The sequence below is a fragment of the Peromyscus eremicus genome, chromosome 18, assembly GCF_949786415.1.
Source record: "Peromyscus eremicus chromosome 18, PerEre_H2_v1, whole genome shotgun sequence".
NCBI classification, from domain to species: domain Eukaryota; kingdom Metazoa; phylum Chordata; class Mammalia; order Rodentia; family Cricetidae; genus Peromyscus; species Peromyscus eremicus.
The window spans coordinates 41,031,685-41,055,223 of NC_081434.1; the positions used below are offsets into that span (position 1 = coordinate 41,031,685).

Here is a 23,539-nt window from a genome sequence, read left to right on the forward strand (position 1 = left end):
GTTGAAAAACTGCTTTTAAACAACCACACTTCTACTGTGCTGTCTTAAATATTCTTACATGTAGTCTGTAAAAACTGCCAAAATATACTCTCTTGCAACTGACATGTAAAGTTCATTAATTACTTGCAGTTTTGGAGAATATTACACCACTTAGCACCCCATATAAAGGCACAGTAAACTTTATTCAGAAACTATACACAAGGTATTGCTACTGAAGCCTGGGGGGGGGTGTTCTGTTTTTAGACTTCTCTTTCTTTTTTCTTCCTTCCTTCCTTTCTTTTTAAATGTGTATGTGTGTCTGTGTGAGTGTATGCTTTGGATGTGTGGGTGCCACAGAGACCAGAAGAGCTGGAATTAGAAGCAGCCCCAGCCATCTAATGTGGGTTCTGGGAACCAAACTCCGGTCTTCTGGGGGGAGCATTCACCCTTAATGACTGAGCCCTCTGAAGCCTAGACTTCTGTTTCTTTGAGACGAGGTCTCACTATCTAGCTCTGGCTAGCCTTGAACTCAGAAATTTGCCTTGTGAGTACTGGGATTAAAGAAATGCAACATTAAACCTATGGTGGGCCTGTTTTTTGAGACAAGCTCTCATGTAGCCCAGGGTGGCCTTAAAATCTCCAAGGATGCCCCCTCCTCTACTTCCTAAGGGTTAGAATGGAAGACGTGACACCACATCTTGCTGAAAACTCGATTGTTTTGCTTTTCTCTAATGAAAGTCAAAACATTTGTTTTTCACTTCATAGAAAGGAAATTTCCGGTCACACCTGAAGCTCAAAGTCACCATCAACTTACTCATCTAATACATTCCTATTCCTAGTTTTGCTACTACTGATTCTATACTTCTATTTTTTTGTTGCTGTCTGTTTCTTGAGAGATGGTCTCACCATATATATATATATATATATATATATATATATATATATATATACACACACACACATATATGTATGTATATATATGTATATATGTATATACACATATGCAGGCGCGCGCGCGCACGCACGCATGCATGCACGCACACACACACACACACACCTTTGGCTGGCCTGGAACTCACAGATATCCACCTGCCTCTGGCTCCCATGGCCAACTATACTTCTTTTTTAAGACTAATGTGTAGCCAGCCAGGTGTAGAACTACCGTAAGTTTAAGGTCAGCCTGGGCCACGTAGTGAGTTCCAAGTCCAACCTGGGCTACAGTTCAGATAATACCTCAAATATAAATAAAAATAGTGTGTATTGTGTATATTGTGAAATTGACTAAAAAAAACTTCAAGCAAGATCAGTACTTCTCATAAGGTGATTCTACAAGCTGACTCAACACTTACCTGTGACAGGATGGCATATGTAAGAATAAATGAATCACATTTCCTCAGTTTCCCCAGCTCTTGGAGCCCTGACCAGATGTATGTAGAGACTAAGAGACAGCAGTTCACCAGTGAGAATCGGTTGTTACTGGTAACCCACACCAACGCACACTTTATATGCCTTCTCACATACCACCCTCCACCCCCACCCCCTTTAGAGTTTTGATTCTCTCAAGTCCTTTGACAAGCTGTGGTATAAAAACAAACCGACAGTCTGGGAGGTGAGAGATCAGGCTTCTCACCTCCCCAACCCTTCCTCTAATGAACGCTGTGATCTTGATCTAGAGGACAGCTCTGACCAGCCACTTCTCCTGTCCTTTCTAAATGGTTATCCCATGGTCGCCCCTCACTCCTCAGATCAACTCTTTCCTCTTTTTTCTTGAGTCCGGTCTCAGATAATCCATGTGGGCCTTGAACTTGTTAAGCAGACAAGGAGAACTTTGAACTCTTGATCCTCCTCCTTCCACCTCCCAAGTGCTGAGACTACAGACGTGCCCCACAGTGTTTGGCGTTCTTCTTGAATCCTGTTAGCTACACCACTCCCTTCACACTGAGTCCAAAACTAAAAGCACGCAACCTTCATTAAATCTGGCCCCTCCATTTCCCTTCTAGCCCCCATCTTCAGCTCCTGGTTGTTTTGTTTGCTTCTTGCCACAGGGTCTCACCATAGAGCCCAGGCTGGCCTCAAACTCACAATCCTCCCTCCTGCCTCAGCCTGCAGAGTGCTGAGATCACAAGTGTGTGGCACCATGCCCAACTTAATTGCTTCTTTCCAATAATTAGTTATAACAGAAATTACTATTTAAAAAAAAGAATAATATGAATCACATTTCCTCAGTTTCCCAAGCTCTTGGAGCCCTTGAACAGACGTATGGAGAGACTAAGAAAGAGTAGTTCATCAGTGAAAATTGGTTGTTACTGGTAACCCACACCAACGCACACTTTATATGCCTTCTCACATACCACCCTCCACCCCCACCCCCTTTAGTGTTCAATTTTTTTTCAATGCAAACTCACTTCTGAAACCAACTTAAAACCTGTATTTGGCCAGGTGGTGGTGGTGGTGGTGGTGGTGGTGGTGGTGGTGGTGGTGGTGGTGGTGGCACACGCCTTTAATCCCAGCACTGGGGAGGCAGAGCCAGGCGGATCTCGGTGAGCTTGAGGCCAGCCTGGGCTACCAAGTGAGTTCCAGGAAAAGGCGCAAAGCTACACAGAGAAACCCTGTCTCAAAAAACCAAAAAAAAAGGAAAGAAAAAAAAAAAACCAAAAACAAACAAACCTGTATTTGACTCACTGTATAATCAAACTGAAAGGTAAAATAAAACCTTCCAGAATGGCCAGGTACACAAAAGATGCCAACAGGTCAAAGTTCAGAATGGAAAAAGAGAGAGAGAAAAAGATCAAGAAAGGACAAAGCCAACATAACAAAGTTTAAAAGAGAAACAAACAAACAAAAAGATTTCTTGCTCCATGTACAGTTTCCATTTTTATTCTCTATTTTAAGATTGAAAATGTCCCATAAAAAGTCATATATGGCCGGGCGGTGGTGGCGCACGCCTTTAATCCCAGCACTCAGGAGGCAGAGCCAGGCGGATCTCTGTGAGTTCGAGGCCAGCCTGGACTACCAAGTGAGTTCCAGGAGAGGCGCAAAGCTGCATAGAGAAACCCTGTCTCGAAAAACCAAAAAAAAAAAAAAAAAAAAAAGTCATATACACATGTATGAAAGTGTCATGACGAATTCCAGTATTCTGTAGGCTAGCTGAAAATGATACAAAGTCTGATCACTTTGATAGTCCAAATGTCTACTCAGTACTTGTAGTCTCCCGAGAGCCTGTTCTCATTTTCTGTCCTGAACAAGCAGGACTCCCACAGGATCGAGCCCCAGGCACTGAAGTACTTCACCTCCTTAGGTGGAGAGATGAGTGACACAGGACAGCTCCCACGCTGAGGCAGGTCTAACTCAGACAACGACCATCACGTTCCCAAGCAGGGACACCTTCACAGGGGCACCTTCCGGGGGGATGAGACCAGACCTCACACCCCGCAGCTATGTGTTCCCTGTCAGTTCAGGTGCTCAAACTCACTAGGAACGTCGACACGCTGATTAGGCCAATTAGAGGGACCCGGTGTGTCCGGTTACTCAATTATCTTGGCATCAAATTGAAATAACGACCTGGCCTTTCCTATCTTTACTCTGGCAATCACATCTCTCCTCTACCTTTGGTCAAGGCTAAGTATTTCTTAGTTGACTATCAGTTGAAAACTGATAAAAACAAAACAAGCCAAACAAAACAAAACAAGGCACCCTTGGAGGAAGGGATCCCAGCACAACTCCAAGTTGAAGATAAGACCGCTCCCTTACACCAGGCCGGCCCAGGACAAGCTCTCAGCAGTCAGTGGGGATGGGGGAGGGGCTCATGGCTCTTACCCCTTACTGGTGAACTACTGTGGACTGGTAGCCTCTGGAGGAGGAGCCACTGTCTTAAGTTGTGAACCCACTCACTGTCAGAACTTGCCCCAACTCAGCTCCAGTGGATATTTATTTCCAATCCCATGGCCACACAGACGCACCTGGACAAACCCCGAGAGAGAGACAGAGACAAAACAAAAAGACATGAAGGCAGGAAAGGGAGGGGGGAGGGGAGAGCGCAATCACAATGCATTGTGTACATGTATGAAACAGTCCCAGAACATACTCAAAAACCTACTCCCTAAGTCTACAGCACAGCATTCTTTTTTTTTTTTCTTTCTTTTTTGTTACATAGATTATCTGCAAGGTAAATAAAGAGTTAAGACAAAGGGAACTATTTGTTGTGGGAATGAAGTCTCCAGAGACAATCATCCTTGGCACACTGTTCTCAGGTCCAGAGATGGTAGAAATGAGAGCAGACCCAGGGGAACACAGGTCAGTCTTTATCAGAACATCTTCGTAAGCTGGGTGGGAGGTACCACGCTGACTAGGAACTGGCCCGCTGAGCCAAGCATTGGTCATAAGCCTGAGTCAGGCTTGAGCTGGCTCAAGTCAGATTTGAGCCAGGAGGATGACAAGTTTGTGGGTAGCCCAGGCTGTGGAGGAGTTCCGGTCACTTTATGATACATGGTCAGATGTGTCTCAAAAACAAAAGGGGGATGTAGTGCTTGTCTAGCATGTCCTAGGTTCAAACCCTGCCTAAAATACAAACAAAAAAACCTGGGGGAAGCCGGGCAGTGGCGGTGCATGCCTTTAATCCCAGCACTCAGGAGGCTGAGGCAGGCAGATCTCTGTGAGTTCGAGGCCAGCCTGGGCTACAGAGTGAGTTCCAGGAAAGGTGCAAAGCTACACGGAGAAACCCTGTCTTGAAAAAACAAAAAACCTGGGGGAAAAAAGTACATCCATCTACTGAACAGTGTTAGCCATTAAGGAACCACAGCAGTCTTTTAGCTTGTTTGCCTGTGTGGGGGATGTGGGTTGGACCCACGAGCACATGCATGTGAAGCACATGCTCTACCACTAAGTTACACTGGATGGAAGCAGGGAGCTCTAAAAGGAAACATCACTAATGTAGGAAGGTTAGAGAACAGAGATCTCTAATTTATTTTTTGAAATAATTTTAAAAACTACTATAAAAATGCTTTTAAGACAGGGTCCTGCTATGTAGTTCAGGCTATCCTGGAATTTGCCCAGGCTGGCCTCTTGCTATATATTCATAACTTACACTTGGGAAATTGAGTCACAAGGGGTCTAAGTAATATTCCCACAGTTATAAAGTTAGTAAGATTGTCAGGGCTTTCTGACTTGGCAGCGGGACACATAGAAGCTACTGTGGTGTTCCAGATGTTCCTGTAGCCAGCACATAGATAGGCCAAGGGTACAAAGAGTCCACTCTGGTTCACAGGTGAACTCACTTGGTATTATTGTCTACTAAGTAATAAGTGAACACACGTTTTCTGACACCTCAGATATGCATGCCACAGCAGTTTTGTTTCTACATGTCACGTGAAACAGACGAAGCACCTACCCCCTGCACCCAATTACTCAGTTTTGTGCCTGTCTATGAGCTCTTGATACAAAATTTCATGTACTCCCCAGGACTTGACAAATGTGCCCACCAGACTGAAAGCTTTAAAGGACAAGTAGGATTCAAAGAAATTGGGGTGTGGGGAGGAGAAACAGGAAAAGGAGGATACAATGGTGGACAGACAGGAAGCCATACACAGAAGGACAAACAGAAGGGGGATACAATGGCGGACAGACAGAAAGCCACACACAGAGAACAGCGAGGTCAAAGTCACACACTCAAGTGACCAGACATCGGCTGGTCATCCAGAGAAGACCTGGAATTCCTAGCCAGGAGGAAAGCACAGAGGCATCTAAGTGCTCAAAGCATTTACCCCTGGGGGAAGAGCCAGGGAGCCGGTGAAATCCCTTCAAAGGGCTGGCACATTTTAATGAATCATTTCCCTAGAGCTGACTCTCTTGACTAAATTACACTGCAATGAAATGAGCAAGTTTGTGCATAATACTTTCCAACGTCTGAGTTCCTCAGGTATAATTACACAGCGCCAGTGCCATGGCTCAGTGGATAAAGGTGCTTGCCACCAGGCCTGAAGACCTGAATTCGATTGCCAAGACCCACATGGCGTAAGGTGAGAACCCACTCCTGCAAGGTGTCCTCAGTCCTCCGCCTGTGCCCGTGGGACACACCCCGCACACACACACACACAAACACGCACACGCGTGCACATGCGCAGAGAAGTACATTTTAGAAATCTACACGTTAACAGCTTCAGTTTAGTTCAGTGAGTATTATAAGGCCATTTGCATATTAACAAAGTTCGATTCTGACGGTCCAGTCTAAAATATATCTCTATAAACTTACTACAAAACTAGCCAAGTTTCAATACCTCAAAAATCTACAAATAACGAGTTTGAACTGAAGTCTCTCTACTTCTCACGAAACTTTGAAAACTTCTTCCGAGTTATCAGAACCGTACACCAAAGGACTCTTACCTTTACAGCTCGGTTTCTCGGTTGAATTCTGTGAAGTCACAGTAAGGTGACAGCGGAAACGTTCTCTAGAAACGACTGACATCATCCAAATTCTTCCCCTAAGTTCTTCTGGCGTATGGATGTCCTAATTTCACCACTTCCAAGAGCAAAACCTCTCCCCCGGACTGGTGATTGATACACTTTAACCATCTTATCCCTTTGTCCCCAGCGTCTGTACAAAGCCGCTGTTGTTAGTGCTCAGAGCGCCTGTTCCTGTGGGCGACCTGAACCGTTCTTCTAGACTTCTCAGGAAAAACAAAGACTTACTGCCGTAACTATTGTTCACCGTTGCGGCTGCTGTTTTGAGACAGGGTTTGGGGTGTATCAGGTTGGCGTGGAACCACTATGTGGTTGACATGACCTTGAACTCCTGATCTTCCTGCTTCCAAAGGCTGGGCCTGCTGGAGAGCTCGCCATCCCCAGCACCTTCCCATCCTCCCTACCACTGTTTTACGGTAAGAGAAAACTTTGGGTTGATTATCTTTTAATGAAGTGAATTTAGTTTTACCCTAGTATTTCAACTGAGAAAACATTCTAATAAAACCATTTTGTTAAAGGCAGTATAACTAGAAACCTCAAAGCCGTTCCTGCTCCTGGGAAATATTCCCCTTCTGTCTTTTGTTGCTGTTTCTTTGAGATGTTTGTTTGTTTGAGACAGCATCTTAGTATGTAGTCCAGGCTAGCCTGGAACTTCCTGCGAAGACAAGGCCAACCCGGAGTTCTGTGCCAGAACTACAGTGTGTGACACCACATTTCAGTGCCATTGTTGTAGTTAGTTTGACATTTATTTGTGTGTATGTGTGTGTGTATATGTGTACATATATGTAGTCTGTGAACGTGTGTGTATCACGTCATGAGTCAGGGAACTCCTTTCAAGGGGTTGGTTCTCTCGTGCCACTCTAGGGGTTCTGGGGTCCCATCCAGGTTGCCAGGCTTGGTGGCAAAAGACCCCGTCCCTTTTGTTATGTTTTGTTTTCTTTTTCGATAAGGTTTCACTCTGAGGCTGCCCACAAACTCATGACAAGCCTCCTGCCTCAATTTCTCCACATGCTAGAATCACAGAAATGAGCCACCACACTAGGAGCACAATGTATATTTCAAATATTAGGGTAATAAATGTCTAACATGAAATTCAGTGAACATGAGCTTAGTCCCTACTATGCACCAGGTATTATGCTGGTTACAAAGGTGTTTAGTCCCTACTATGCACTAGGTAATATGCTGGTTAACAGACTCGATGTGAAAAGGCCGAAGCAGGATCTGCTCTCAGACCTTTCCATCTTGGAGCCAAGAAAGGAAGGCAAACAAGGAACTTTATGAAATGGGAGGTCTTACTGACAAAAACAATGGGAAGATTCTTCGGATTGGAATGAGATTCTGGAAATACCTGTATCACTAGCCAGAAATCTGAAGTTCATGAGTGAGTTGAGAAAGACAAAGAACCTAGAGATCTTCAGAAGATAGTAATCTCATCAACCAGGTCTTGACTAGTCTCAATGGCATCTTATTTCCTCTAAGATAAACCCAAATTCCTTAAGAAAGCTAACCAAATCCCAATAACAGCCCCTAACCCTTAGGGTCTAGCAGTATCTATGTACAACATTTTTTTGTTTTTGTTTTTTCGAGACAAAGTTTCTGTAACAGTCTTAGCTGTCCTAGAACTCTCTTTGTAGACCAGCCTGGCCTCGAACTCACAGAGATCCACCTGCCTCTGGCTCACGAGTGCTGGGATTAAAGGTGTGCGCAACCACCGCCCAGCTATACAACATATTCTTGTTTTCTGTTTTATTTACTTTCTGAGACAGAGTCTCAGCGTAGCCCTGGCTGGCCTAGAACTTGCTATATAGAGCTTGCTGGCCTCAAACTCACAGAGGTCTGATGAGCCTGCCTGTACCTCCTTTCCATCCAATGCCTATCAGTTAAGCTCAGGAAAGCCCAGGGTTTTCCTTCCTGGAGTTTTTCAGGCACTACAATTTCATCTGAGTGAGTAAATTTGACTCAGAGCCGGGGAAATAGCTCACTGAGCAAGAGGACTCATTTGTTATACAAGCACAAGGACCTGAGTTTGAATCCCCGGCACCCATGACAAAAAGCCAGATGTGGCCACACCTGTACCTGTCACCCCAGGATGGTGACAGGATGATTGCTGGGGCTTGCTACCTGTCAGCAGATGCCTAGGTTCAATGAGGGACCCTCACTTAAAGGATATCAGGCAAAGACTAACTGAGCAAGACACCTGTCGTACAACCGCACAGGCATATGCTCACACCACGTGCACACATACACCAAAAATAAAAAAACAAAAAAGGAAAAGAAACCAAGTGTGGGTTTAAGCTTAGTTCTCCAGTCTGGCTTTACCAGAAGTGAATCTTAGAATATTCTATCAGTATTTTAAGTCTAATCTCTATTGTTCTCTTTAGATGTGATGGTAAACTCGGGAACCTTATGCCTTAGCCTCCAGAGCAGCCGGAACTACAGGCATCCCCACCGTACTCTGCTTGATCTCAACTTCTGCTGCTGCTGAAGAGCTGTTCCTGCAAGCTGGGCAAACATGCTGTCACGGGATTGTACCCCCAGGCCTGATCTTAATTTTACTAGGCTCTGGAGGGGGAGGTAATTAGTATGTTGAAAAACTCCCGACATGAATGACAGTAACCCTAGACTTACTGCTGGGCCTTAGGAGAGGCCATCATGGAGAAAGACAAAGGACTGGGTCCGGTGCAGCAAAACACACCTTCAGTCCTGGCATTAGGAGGCAGAGGCAAGTGGATTCCTATGAGTTTGAAGTCAGCATGGTTTACATAGTAAGTTCCAGGCCAGCAAGGTTTATGGTGAGACGCTGTCTCAAAAAGAAGTCTCTTTTTTTGTGGCATCTCCTAAGCAGTCAGTCATGTCTAGATAAAGATGCCTGTCTCCTTCCCAGCCACGGGCTGTTAGGAACCCACTGAGGTGAAGGAAATGCAAATGTTGTACATTTTATGAGAGAAGCACAAGGCCACAGAGGTAGCTGCTGATGCACTGAGTAAAGAGTGTTAGGGTTACGTGATCCGAATCAGTGGCAGGAACGACAAACGAGGTTTTCCCATGGAGCAAGGTGTCTTGGCCCATGGCAGAGTCGCCCGCTGTTCAGTGAGGGGAACTCTTGTTATAGACCAAAGAGAACTGGCAAGAGGAAGCACCAGTGTGTTCGAGGATGTGTTGTGGATGCAACCTGAGTGTTCTCAACTTGGTTACTGCAAGAAGAGGGGAGGAATACTCCTGGACCTCGCCTTGGTAGTTGGGGCTCGAAAGAGCCAGCAAAGTCCGAAAGCTTTTCAGCCTCTCTGAAGATGATGCCTGCCAATATGTTGTCAGGGAGCCCTTAAACAAAGAAGGGAAGAAGCCCAGGACCAAAGCACCGAAGATTCAGAGTCCTGTTACTTCCGGTATCCTGCACCACAAACGCTGACATATTGCTCTGAAGAAACAGCAAACTAAGAAAATCAAGGAGGCTGCAGGATATGCTAAACTCATGATGACCAAGATAATGAAGGACAGCCAGGCAGTGGTGGCGCACGCCTTTAATCCCAGCACTTGGGAGGCAGAGGCAGGTGGATCTCTCTGAGTTCGAGGCCAGCCTGGTCTACATAGGGAGTTCCAGGACAGCCAGGGCAACAAAGAGAAACCCTGTATTGGAAAAAGAAAAAAAAAAAAAGACGATTGAGAGAGAGAGAGAGGGGGGGGGGGAATATGAATGAAGATAAACACCAGGAACAGATTGCTAAGAGACGTAGGCTATCCTCACTGGGAGCTTCCACTTCTAACTCTGAGTTCAGTCAAAAATAAGTCCTTGAGAATACATATTAAAAAGAGTGGCAAATAACGACCAGAACTTGGGAAAAAAGAGTGAGAACTAAATTAAGTAAAGAAGGTTTCCCCACTTTTCCTACTCAGACATCTTTTTGGAGCAAAATCTCTGTCCTTACTACAGCCTTGCCTTCCAATTACTTCTTGTTCCTGCTCTCCTCTTCATCATCTGAACCACACTTTCTGAAATATATCAAGTTTTGCCCAAAACACTCTAGAATGTACTTTCTGTAATTTTAATTTTCTTAGTTATTTTTTGTTTCTTTTCTTTTCTTTTTTTTTTTTTTTGGTTTTTCGAGACAGGGTTTCTCTGTGTAGCTTTGTGCCTTTCCTGGAACTCACTTGGTAGCCCAGGCTGGCCTCGAACTCACAGAGATCCGCCTGGCTCTGCCTCCCGAGTGCTGGGATTAAAGGCGTGCACCACCACCGCCCGGCTTTTGTTTCATTTTTGAGACAGAGGTCTCTCTACACAGCCCTGGCTATCCTTGAACTCACTATATAGGCCAGGCTGACCTCAAATTCAGAGCGATCCTCCTGCCTCTGCTTCCCAAGCCTGGCTAAAACAGTCTTCAATACTTACCTGTCCTGTTCCTCCTTAACACAAAGTTCCTATGTCCTTAGTAGCTGATCATGAAGTAAGGAATATGACTAAATCCACCCACATTAAAATTAAAATAGATGGGGCTGGAGAGATGGCTCAGTGGTTAACGACTCTTCCCGAGGACCCTCATGGCAGCTCACAACCACTAGGGTTTCCATTGCTACAGGCGCCAGGCAAGCATGTGATGAAAACATACATGCATAAAAATAATTTAAAAATCGTGGGACGGTGGTGGCGCACACCTTTAATCCCACCCAGCACTTGGGAAGCAGAGGCAGGTGGATCTCAGTGAGTTCGAGGCCAGCCTAGTCTACAAAGCCAGTTCCAGGACAGCCAGAACTGTTACACAGAGAAACCCTGTCTCTAAAAAGCAAAACAAACTAACAAACAAAAAATTTAAAAATCAAAATAGAGTTAGACAGTTCTAGCCACTCCCATATGTATATCTATATAAACTAGCCACTCCCATATGTATATCTATATACACATATACATACATTACACATGTCCACAGAGATTATCAATGTTCATTTCTATGCATTTTAAAGGTAAATAAACTTAACTACAGTAATTTCACAGAGCTGAGGGGGTCCCTAGAAGTCCACTACATAAATCAGGCAAACCAACTCAGACCATCATTTCCCAGGGATTGAGGTATGAATGGTGGTACATTTAATTCCAGCACTAGGAAGACAAAGGCAGGTGAATCTCTGGGAGTTCAAGGCCAGCCTGGTCAACAAAGTGAGTTCTAGGAGCCCTGGTCTACATAGGGAGTTCCAGGACAGCGAGAGCTACATAAGAGAGACCCTGCCTCAAAAACAAAAAACAACCAGGGATCGATTCCCCCAAACATGTCAGTTTGCACGGCCACCTACTTGTAGACACTTTTGCTGGGGGGTCATTTTCTTTGTTTGTAACAGGGTTTCAGGAGGCAGCCCTGGCTCACCGTAAACTCACAAGAGATCCAGTGCTGAAATCGCGGGCATGTACCACCATGCCCGGTTTACAAGGAACTGTTCTCAACAAGTGATGTTAAGACTGCAGGGAGCTGAGGGGAAGCATCTATTGGGCATGCGGGGGACAATCAACAACAGATCGATATTTATACTTTCAGTGTTAAGCTCACAGGTAAATCAAAGCAAAAGCACACTGAGGTTACATAGTGACGTCGTCAGCTGATTTCTAATAAAGGCTGTGAGGCATAAGCACAGTTAAAGATTACTTGCTTTGTAAGTTACAGATGAACAGCAGGATTAGGCCGTCTCTCCCATCCTTTTCACCCCTTGCTCTCCATTATTTCTCCTGAGAAATCTTTAACCTCCTTTTCTAGGAAGCTCCTGAAATTGTATAGCATATGTTTCAACAGTAACAGATTGCTTGCATGACCAAACTATTCAGTTTCCTGAGTCTTCCATACATCTTACAAATTTCATCTTTAGCAAAGAGCCTTGCCGAGCCAGTTTAATTAGAATGTCCTCCCCAGGTATGTGATGGAGGTAGGTCCTCATCCTTCACTAAGGTGTCCCAGAACCCATGATGGAGGTAGGTCCTCATCCTTCACCAAGGTGTCCCAGAGCCCAGGCTTGTCTTCGGCAGGAATCATCATCCTAAGATGACTTACCCAGAATCCCCCTCACTGGGAATGCTTCCTCTTATACATCTCTATCCAGGGCCCCTGCCCCTGCTCTTCACCTATAAATTCCTGCTAACTACAGCTCACTCAGGGTTAAACCCAATCTGTCCCCCCAGTGCCAAGCCCATTGTCATGGCCCTTATATTGCTACAATGGTCTTGAATACAGTTATTCTTCACCATTCAGCAAGTTTCATTAAATTTTTTTTTTCTTTAGCAGCAATGAGGTCAAGAACTTGATCTTGAACCCGAGTTCAGAGAAATGTCATCCCTTCTACTAATTTTTGAAAGAAAGACTGAGGCTGGATTTGTACACACTCCGCAGTCAACCATGCAGAAAGCACAGTAGCATTCACTCATTTCCAGGTGACTTTTAACCTCAGCGCCGGCAAAATGATGTCACTGAGTGTGCCGGTGCGCACCTGCAATCCCGGCACTTGGGAAGCAGAGGCAAGAGGACTGCGGCAAGTTCAAGGCCAGCCTGGTCTGCACAGTGAATTCCAGGCCAGCCAGGGCTAGCGTGAGAGACTTCACCTCAAAAAGCAAACAAATTATCTTGCATCCACACATGTCAGAACTGCAATCGAACTACACAAACTGAAGTGGGGAGAAAGACCTTTCACTTTACTGAGACAGACGCACATGAAATTTTGTTCGAGTAATTTGTTCAACATCCACCATAAATTACTTGTAGTTAATGATAAGTTGGACTTTTCAAGCTAACACAGGATACAGGAAAACAGTAACGTAAGTCTCATCAGGACCCAGTTCCAGACCTCCTGTGGCTTTTCTCAAGAAAGCCAAAAATCTAAAAATAAGAAAGGACAACAATGCCCAAGAATTACCAGGTAAAGGGTGTTCTGAAAGACTCAAACGGCACTTAGTCAATTTTTACCCAAGTATGACCTGCATTGATCCAAAATCTAGAATTTTTTCCTATACTCAACCACAACAAAAACAACAAAAAAGAGCAAAAACAGGGGCAAAGGATCTCATTAGACGTCCCTCCAGAACAGACACACACTTGGCCAATAAGCATGGGAAAGACTGCTTTAATCCCTGGTCTGAAATCCAAATTAAAACCACAAAGAGATACCAAGTCACACCCACTAGGGTGGCTAAAAAACAGTGAAAACTGACAAACGTTGGTGATTTAAGGAAACCGCAACCCTCATGCACTGTTTGGTGGGAGGATAAAATTCAGCAACAACTTTGATTAAAGCCTAAAAGTTTCTCAAAAAAGTTAAGCACTGAGCAATTCCATGCCTAGGTTTGTGTTCAGGGGCACTGAAAGCACACATCCACAAATGTTGTAGCAGCATTAATTATATCCAATGGCTAAAAGGTGACAAACAATGCAACTTCATTAACTAGTGAATGGATGTGATAGTGACCACATCCGGATAGACATTCAGCTTTAAAAAAGTACAGAACAGACACACACTTTCTGCAACATGAATGAGCTTTGAAAACATTAGGCTATGTAAAGGAAGCCAGAAAAAAAGACAGACAGACAGACAGACAGACACACACACACACACACACACACACACACACTAGGTGGGTGTGGCAAAAGCCTGTGATCTCACCACTTGGGAAGTTGAGGCAAGGGGACCGCGAATTCAGATTAGCCTGAACTATACAGCAGAACTGCTCCCCTAAGGGAAGAGCCAAAATCTTGTCTTTAAATGGAGGAGGCGGGGAACCCCCAAATACTGTTAGATTTCATTAGTGTCCACTAAGGGCAAATGCATAGGAACAGAAAGATTAGTGGTTGTCAATGGGTTGGCACAGTGAGGGAATGGGTAGCAACTAACAGGTACGGGGTTTCTTTTGGAGATTACGGAGGGGAAAAAAAAAGCTGGATAGTGGTGACAGTTGCAAAACTAGATGAATGTACGAAAAGCCACATTTTGGAGGGATAAGTAGCACGTTCGCCACCTGATGTATCAGTGGATCAAACGTCCATTTACAAAAAGAGGGCATAGGTGTAACATACCTAAGAATATAATATGTAACACATCCGAACATGCCAGCTCTCGCCATAAATGAACACTGAGGCTTCTGAAATTGAGACATATTGTACACTCATATATAGCCAAGAACGGGGTGGCGACGCTGCTGAGCCCCAAAGCGGGCTCCAGGGGTGAGCGCCGCCCGCCTCCCAGCATCTGCATCCGAGCTCACCTTCCTACATCCCTCGGTGTGCGCCCCTGGTTACCGTGGCCTCCCGAGCAAGTGGGACGCAGAGCCCGAGGGCAGCGGCGGGCAGGGCTGGGCAGAGTCGGGGCGGTCTCGGATCCCGCCGGCCGCGGCTCTAACACCCTCCGACACACCGAGCCACGCCGGAGCCGCCGAGCCCCAGCGCGGCGACACCCCCGGAGTCGGTGAGCCCGGCCCGGCCCCGCGGGCCCGCCGCTGACAGCCGCCCGATGCCCACGGCCACTCGCGCGCCCCGCCCCGCCCCGCGCACGCGCGCAGCCCGCCGAGCCCGCCGAACGCCGCTGATGTGGCCGCCCGGCGGCTACCCGGATCCGCAGCCGCGCCCTGGCAAGCCGCTCGCGGGCTTGGGCTCCCGCTGGCAGCGTTAGCTCAGGCTGCCCCCGCGCATCCTCCGGGCCGCCTCCCAGCCCGCGCATCCTCGGCTCACCGCTCCGTCGGCCCCGGGCCTCGCCGGGGTCCGGCTTCGTGTTCCTTACGGACTGGAATTCAACCGAGGACGTGGGAGTCGTTGCGCGCTTCTCGGAGGCCAAAGGACGGGGAGGAGACGTGCGGGCAGCGCGTCACGCCCTCCTAGCGCCTGGCAGGGTCAGAGCCAAGTGCACGGGCGGGCGGGCGCTGCCCAGCCGAGCCTTTCAGTTTGCCCACGCTCGAGTTTGGTAGTCGAGGTAGGCTTGAGCCAGAATCTGCCAAGGAAAACCGGGAGCTGCTTCGATGACTGTTTGTTAGGCACCTATTATGTGCGATTCAGCTGGTGGGGCTCCCGCCACCTCACCCCACCCCACAAAGGTGTGAGCCCTAGGGCACCGACTCCAGGGGAAAGCTGCTCGGTTTTAACCTGAGGCTACTCTATGGCCTCAAACCAAAGCTTTCACCGGACTGGGACAGCGGTGATTTAGCGGCTTTTGAGGTAGACACTGCCCTGTTTATCCTTCTTTTTCTTCTTCTGTGTCACAGTCAAACCTTGAACTTAACTTTGACCCGTAAGGGAGCTGCTGAATGATTCTTGGCCATCTGCAGTCTCACACACACACACACACACACACACACACACACACACACACACACACACACTCTTTCAGGCTGGGTATGGTGGCACCCGCCTTTAATCCCAGAGGCAGGTGGTTCTCCTTGAGACCAGCCTTCTCTATTGAGCAGGTTCCAGGAAAGCCAAGGTTACATAGTGAAACCTTGTGTTAAAAAAACAAAAAAAATAGTCATTCTCTTGTGGGTTTTTGCTGTTGTTGAACTCTAGAAGACAAAGTCTGTGCAGCCCAGACTGGCCTTAAACTCTTTTTGTTGTTGTTTTTTGAGACAGTCTCACTGTGTAGGTCTGGCTGGCTGGGCACTTGATTTGTCGACCACGCTGCCCTTGAACTCACAGTGACCTGCCTGCCTCTGCCTCTCAATGCTGGGATTAAAGACAGAGACCACCATTCTCCAACCTGGCCTCAAACTCTTACCCCTCCTGTTCTGGAATTACAGTATGTACCCTTGTGCCCAGCCCTAGAACATTTTCTAAAGGATTTTAAAGTGGGGGTGTCAGGGGAGGGAGGGTGGAAAGATGATTAGCAGTTAAAAAGCAGTTAAAAATAGGTTCTGTTCTTGTAGAGGGAGGACACAAATTCAGTTCCCAGCACCCACCTCCACAACTCTCCCCCAGCACACATCTGAAAGTCCGGTTCCACTGGACCCAAAGCCCTCTTCTGGCTCCCACAGGAGTCTGCACTCAGGAGCACATACCCAGTCTCTACACACACATATATACTCATTTAAAATAAAATTTAAAATCTTTAAAGGATTTTAAAATACCTTTAGGAATGAAAGCATTACTATGAAAAATATGGCTGCTGAATAGAAATTGCAGGAAGTCATATGGAGTTCTTTGCTAAACCCCAAAAAGGAGTCACTTACCACTAACTGGAACTGTTTGTTCCACTTTCTCAGAAACAGCTGTTTGAGTTGGCATGGTAATGAAGCGGCCTCTGCCTTAATCCTTACACAAAGGCACAAAGGCAATCTGATGTTGTTTCTCCATATATCACAAGGGGAGGAACTTTCAAATGATCAGTCTGCTCCTGTGCTGCTGCTGCTGCTTCTTTTTTTTTTTTTTTTTTTTTTTGAGACAGGGTTTCTCTGTGTAGCTTTGGTACCTGTCCTGGATCGAGCTCGCTCTGTACACCAGGCTGGCCTCGAACTCACAGAGATCCGCCTGGCTGTGCCTCCCGAGTGCAGGGGTTAAAGGTGTGCGCCACCACCGCCCGGCCCATCACATGCTTCTTTCCACTTTCTTCAGCCCCTTTGTGTCTGTGAAAGAAACCTCCACCTACCTCACTGGAACGCTCATTGTATTTTGAGGAATGAAGTATGTATGGCCTAGTTTTACAATCTGAAGATAAAGCCAATAAAACCCTTAAACTAAATGGCTGTAGTTTTGTCCTGGGACATGGTAATGTCAGTGATTCCGTGGCATTTCCAGATGTCTCTGTTTTGATTTAACTACTATCTTAGGATTCTGTTGCTGTGAAGAGACACCATGACCACAGCAACTCTTAGGAAGGAAAACATTTAAATGGGGCTGGCTTACAGTTCAGAGGTTTCGTCCATTATCGCCATGGCGGGAAGCATGCAGGCAGGCAGACATGGTGCTGGAGAAAGAGCTGATATTTCTACATCCGGATCGCAATGGGCATGACTTGAGCATCTGAGACCTCAAAGCCCGCCCCAGCTGACACACTTCCTCCAGCAAGGCCACACCTACTCCAACAAGGCCACACCTCCCTATGGGCCTGTGGGGGCCATTTTTATTCAAACCACCCACAACTACATCTTACTAGAAAGTAATGAGCTGCTCCAAAAATGGTCAGAAAGTCTAACAGGTAAGTGTGTCTCCCTTGCTCATGGAGTCTCTTAAAATTTCCACTCAAAAACACCCATAGGGAGCAGTGGTGGTGCACTCCTTAATCCCAGCACGTGGGAGGCAGAGGCAGGCAGATCTCTGTGAGTTCCAGGCCAGCCCGGTCTACAGAGTGACTTCCAGGACAGCCAGGGCTACACAGTGAAACTCTGGCTCGAAAAACCAAAACTAACCATACAAAAACACCCATTGGAAGTCAACCTCTGCCATTTTTCCTGAGAAAGCTTAGAGGTTCCAAGTACTGCCCATCTCAATCAGTTGGCTGTGAAGGCAGCTTTCTGCTCATACGCTTCATTCTGTATACCACAGTCTGGTGTGGATTTTTAAAATTCGTTGAGCTTCAACTTGGAACTCAAATGGAAATTCAGTTTTCATCCTGAAACTAACTCACTGAACTCTGCTAAAGAAGCACCCCCTCCTGGATAGGTCCTGGCTCACGCAGGCAGCAGGAATCACATTCCTAACTCCTTTTGCCTAACTATTGGTGACTTTGAAGGTGAAGCAAGTATCTCAGAGCTGAGGTTCAGCAGCGATGATGGAGGTGGTCGGCGCCGGACCAAGGGGCCTGTCTTCTGTCGGCTAAGAGAGCTCTCTTGGAAGAAATGGCATTCTGAGCCCAATGAATGAAAAGTTGGACAGACAACCAAGAGCCAAATACAAGTCACTGTGGCCTAGAGAACACAGAGCCATTACCTTAAGTGACACCTTCCATCCTGGAAGGGGTTGCGTAAATTTCTGTAGTCAGCAGGGAACAGAAATTCACAAAACAATACATTTACCAATAAATATGGAGCATCAGAGAGGTGGGCTCCAGCACAGCAAGCTAATCCCTTTCAGATGTCACCTCAGAGCACTCTCAAGCTGTCCAGGAGGCTAGAAGTCGGCTAAGCTAGATTCTGAGAAGTTTGTATAAACACGCAGACACGTCTATGTACACATACTTAATGGCATACAGAAATCATTTGAGATAAAGCATGCAGGGTTTGTCCTGTTTTGTTTTGTTAACATAATGATTTCAAGTTGCATTCATCTTCCTATGAATGTCATGATTTAATTTTTCTTACAGTTATGCATTGTGTATGTGCATGTGTGTGTGTGTGTGTGTGTGTGTGTGTGTGTGACTTTACAGCCTGTTTTCTGAGGCAGGCTCTCTGAACAAACCTGAAGCTTGCTGTTTCAGCTAATCTGGCATGCTTGTTAGGTTTTGGGTATTATGTCAGCTTGACACAGGCTAGGGTCATCTGAGAAGAGAGGACCTCAATTACGATGTCTCCATCAGATTTACCTCTAGACAGAGCTGTGGGGGCATTTTCCTGATTACTGATTGATGCTGGAGGGCCATGCCCACTGTGTGAGGTGCCACCCCTAAGCATGTGGCCCTGGGTTGTGTAAGAAAGCGAGCTGAGCAAACCTTGGGGAACAATTGAGTAAGCAGGGTTTTTCCACAGCCTCTGCTTCAGGTCCAGTCCCTAGGTCCCAGACCTGCTTGAGTTCCCCAAGCTGTTTTTTGTCTACTTTCCCCTCACAGCAATAGAAAGTGAACTAGGACACCTAATCAGGGGGCTGTTGAGATCAGTCTGCCCTCTCTGCTGCCCAAGTGTTGGGATATTGGATACAGACCAAATGCACCAGTCCTAAGTGCTGGCATTTTGACTTCAGACTCCATCTTACCTGTAGGGTGAAATAAAGTTCAGGTTCCCAAGCCTCAGGGGAGCTGGAAACTCTCCAATGGCTGACCAACCTCTTCCGGAAACCATAGAAATAGTTGTTACGCATCTTTAGTTCTCTAGAAACACCATGGCTGTTCCTAACAACAGAAGGAACAAATGAATCTGATTGGTTGGACTGACAAGCTTGTACTGGATGTCCATGGACAACGATGAAACACTTAAGGAAAGCCCCCAATCTTTGAACTCCGACTGGTGAAAATTGGAACTGTAACTTGTCAACAAATGTCTATGATTTTTATGCTTAAATACTTGCTTCAACTCACTGCAGTCGTAGTTCAGCTCCAAGGTTGTTTTGTGATCCTGATTGATCGGCCTCTTTCTTCCCTCTTTCTTTTATGCTGCCTTGCATTAAATCTTGCTTTTTGGTAACCTCTTGTGTCGCTTGGGTTGATTCAGAGTCTTGGACCACAATAGGGACATGCTGGCACAGCTGGCCGGCTTTCATATGGGTACTAAGGATTTGAACATGGGTCCTTTTGCTTCCACAGCAAACACGCTTACCTACTGAGCCATCTCCTAAGGCCCTTGTTTTGTCTTTTTGAGATAGGGTTTCTCTATGTATCAATATACTAGGCTGACCTTAAACTTATGGCAATCCTCCTGCCTCCCAGATACTGGGATTACAGATGAGTACTGCTGTGGCTGGCCTCTGAAAAGTTTAGTAATAAGAGTGTTAGGTGAGATACGGAGTTAAGATCATTGATATTAGAAGGCCTAAGACATCTCAATTGACTTACAATGTTGCTTGTCTTCAGAATCAGAAGGTTCTAGCCAAGCAAGGCCAAGCCTTCTGCAGGAATGTTACTGTGGAGATAGCTTCTCCAGAGAACTTTTGTTCACTAGGAAATCAGAAGGGGACAATTTGAGTTGCTTTAGGTAGACTGAGTTTAAATGTCACTAAAGTCAAAATGTTGAATATGTGTTTGAATGATGAGCCTGGGACTGAAAATCTTCAAAACACTAGAGAGTGATCTGCTGAGCTCAACTCCCAGAACAGAGATGCAGCCTGAGATGGAGTAAAAGTAATTTTTAAGAGGGCAGGTACTGGCACTTACCTGTGAAGTCGTGACTTCTAAACTTTAGAGAAGGCCTGAGCAGAATTGAGGGAGCGCTGAGACTCATGGGATCAGATACTGGGAAGAAGCCATTTTGTTCACCCTATTAAGATGCCATTATAATTGAGAAGGGAGCTGAGGAGTAAATGCTTGTTCAAAGACAGATTCTTGAGCTTCCCCCTGAGATGTCTGTGAATAGCTCTGATACCCACTCAGTCTAGAACTACAGTGTGCAGCAAGGGAAACCGACAGCTCACTTGGCCCAATGATTCCCTCACAAATGTCAGGACCTGAGCCAGGATACCCAGAACCCAAGTAAAAAGCTGGGCATGGAGTTGGAGGGGTGGCCCAATAGTTAAGAGCACTTGGTCCTCTTGGAGAGGTCCTGATTTGATTCCCAGCGTCCACATGGCAGCTCACAACTGTAACTCCAGTTCCAGGGGATCTAATGCCCTGTTGCAGCCTCCTCAAGCACTGTGCACACAATGGTACACATACGTACATGCTCACAAAACGTTCAGACACATAGAATCACATTAAGGAAATCTTTGTTGTTTTTTTTCCCCTTTTTTAAAAGAAAGCTGGACATCTGTAGCATGCACTTCTAATTCCAGTGAGAGGGAGGTAGAGATAGGTAGATTACTGAAAGCTCAATAGGCAGGTGGTTTAGCCTACTTGGCAAAGTCCCAAGCCAATGTGAGACTCTGACTCATACAAAAAGTGGAAGGTTCCCAAGATATGTCACCTGAGGCTGTACTCTGACCTCTGCATGCACACATGTGCACACACACAAAGAACCAGTGTGAACTACTTGCGAGTGATCCCACAAACTGTATACAATACCCCCAAAGCAAAAGCATTAGGGAGTGCTATCACTCAAATGTCACACAGCCCCTGCAGCAAAGGACCCAAGCTTTCTGCCCCCATTATCACTACTATTCCTGGGTATTTGAATGAAAAAAAAGAGGAAGAAATAAAAAAGGAAAGACATGACCGCTCCTAGATATGATGAGCATAGCCAGAGGCAGGGACATGTAGGAGAGTCCAGAGTGAACATCACCAAACTGAGCTGGTCCATGTGCAGAGAAGGGAGAGAAGAGAGGAACCTCTGACCAAGAAGAGGGGTGGCCTGGGTCAAGAGACTAGCCAAGAGAGTATAGTACAGACCAAAAGGGCCAGGTAACCAAAATGGCTTGATTATACTTACAGTCCCTGGGCTGGAGAAGTTTAGGGTAAGGGGCGGGGTTCTGGCTAAGGCTGGAAAGAGAGAGAGGGAGAGGAATAAAGGTTGTTTTGCTTACTGTCTAGGCTCTGCAGGACTATCTGGGGCTAGGTAAGTGCAGGCAGTGTTTGAGCAGTTTATGAAGCTGGACTGCCTGGGGCTAGATGCTTTGGAGCCACCTGAGAGGTAGATTCCAAGGGAACACCTGGGGCTGACAAGTTGCTGGAGCAGTGGGCAGTTGATTTGAAATCTACTGGGACAGGTAGACCACGGAGAGACGGTAAAGTTAAGGAGTTTAGGGGAAATATTTTATCTTGCATGTACATTTGAAACTTTTGGACCCATGGTCTGGCAGTTGGGAGAGGGGAGTTCCAAGACCAGGGAAAGATCCTACCCTCAAGAATAGGCAGTAAGTGAGTCTGTTGATTGACAAGAGTACTTACCTAGAGTCCATTTGACTGTGAGGGATGGATCCACATTGACTCCCTGAAGCTTATTTGAGAGCCAAAGTTACATTTTAAGTTTTAATTACCATGCCTTAGAGATCCATGGAACGAAAATGTCTCTGATTTGCAAGCCCCTTGCCCAAGGACAGATAGTTCCTGAAATGCTGGCAGCTACTGTTTATGGGAGATAACAAGTCACATGTTTTCACTCCCCTAAACAAGTTTGTTTGACCCATCTGCACCGGATGAGCTTGATCACATGTGGTGAGAAGTACATAGGAAAGAAATACATCAGGATGTACACTTGCCCCTGATTGGACCTAATGGAAAGTGCAATGAATTACGGATTTTCCTTCTTAAGCCCTTGCCCTACTTGATTCTGGGCCATTTTCTGGGTACCTGGGACTTGCCCAGAGCTTATCTACCTGCCCAGTATTTAATTAAAGCTTGCTTCAAATTTGGCTTTCAACTGTGGTAGTGGGCTTATTCTTCATTGGTGGGATTAACACACGAACTTTTTGAAGTTTAAAAAGAGATAAAAGTTTTAGATATGTTAACATTACCACTGTTTGTAATCTGTACTAAAATCCACATTGTAGAGAAGGCAGTAGACTCATCATGCCTTTGAGTTATAGGAGAAACTCAGGGACCCCAAAATGATTCTGGGTTAAAAGTATTAACACTCAGCCGGGCGGTGGTGGCGCACGCCTTTAATCCCAGCACTCGGGAGGCAGAGCCAGGTGGATCTCTGTGAGTTCGAGGCCAGCCTGGGCTACCAAGTGAGTCCCAGGAAAGGCGCAAAGCTACACAGAGAAACCCTGTCTCGAAAAACCAAAAAAAAAAAAAAAAAAGTATTAACACTCGTTCCAGATGGCTGAATATATAGATTAGACAGAGATGTTTTTAGCACAATGAGAAGCACTTTTAAGTCTATATACTTCTAAGACAACCAAAGGAAATTTAAAATCTTGGGCTTGTGACTGTGATAATAGTAGCCAGTGCTTATCAGAGTTAGATCAACAACTCATCAGAGCTTCATTGATTAATGTTAAAACTCGAAAATGTTTAAGTCTTAATATAACAATAGCATAGAGAGGGAAAGAAATCTGAAACGTGTTTTTATTTTTTTACATTTCTTACCTGGAATTCAGAGATCCACCTGCCACTGCCTCCTGAGTGCTGGGATTAAAGGCATGCACTACCACTGCAGGCTAAATCACTTTCTTACAACTCGTATGAACTTTAAGCTTTTTTTCCCATCCAACCATTTACCATGAGACACAGGCAGTTGGTTACTGAGAGCGGTCATTGCAAAGCAAGTTCCTTTAAATAAAGGAATAGTAAAAAGTTACTTTGAAACCTGTTTTGTGGGTTTATTTCTTTTCAGGAGTCTGTTAGCAAGGCAAACTGTCCTTCTCTGCTGGAGACCTAGTAATAACTCTAGGAGAGTGAGGCCTGAGGGAGGTGTAGCCTT

At 45.9% G+C, this 23,539-nt stretch overlaps 1 protein-coding gene across 2 annotated transcripts in view; it reads right to left on the reverse strand.

Annotated features, from left to right (window-relative positions):
• Slc41a2 (solute carrier family 41 member 2) overlaps window positions 1-15,243 on the reverse strand; it is a 133,208-nt gene extending 117,965 nt beyond the window's left edge. The window contains exon 1 of one of the 2 annotated variants that reach the window (XM_059245110.1): window positions 15,126-15,243. The gene's annotated coding sequence lies outside the window, so the exon portion shown is untranslated. Of the gene's footprint in view, window positions 1-14,662; window positions 14,920-15,125 lie in introns of those variants that run through there. The other variant, XM_059245109.1, reaches the window with a different exon arrangement.
• Window positions 15,244-23,539: the final 8,296 nt, after the last annotated feature.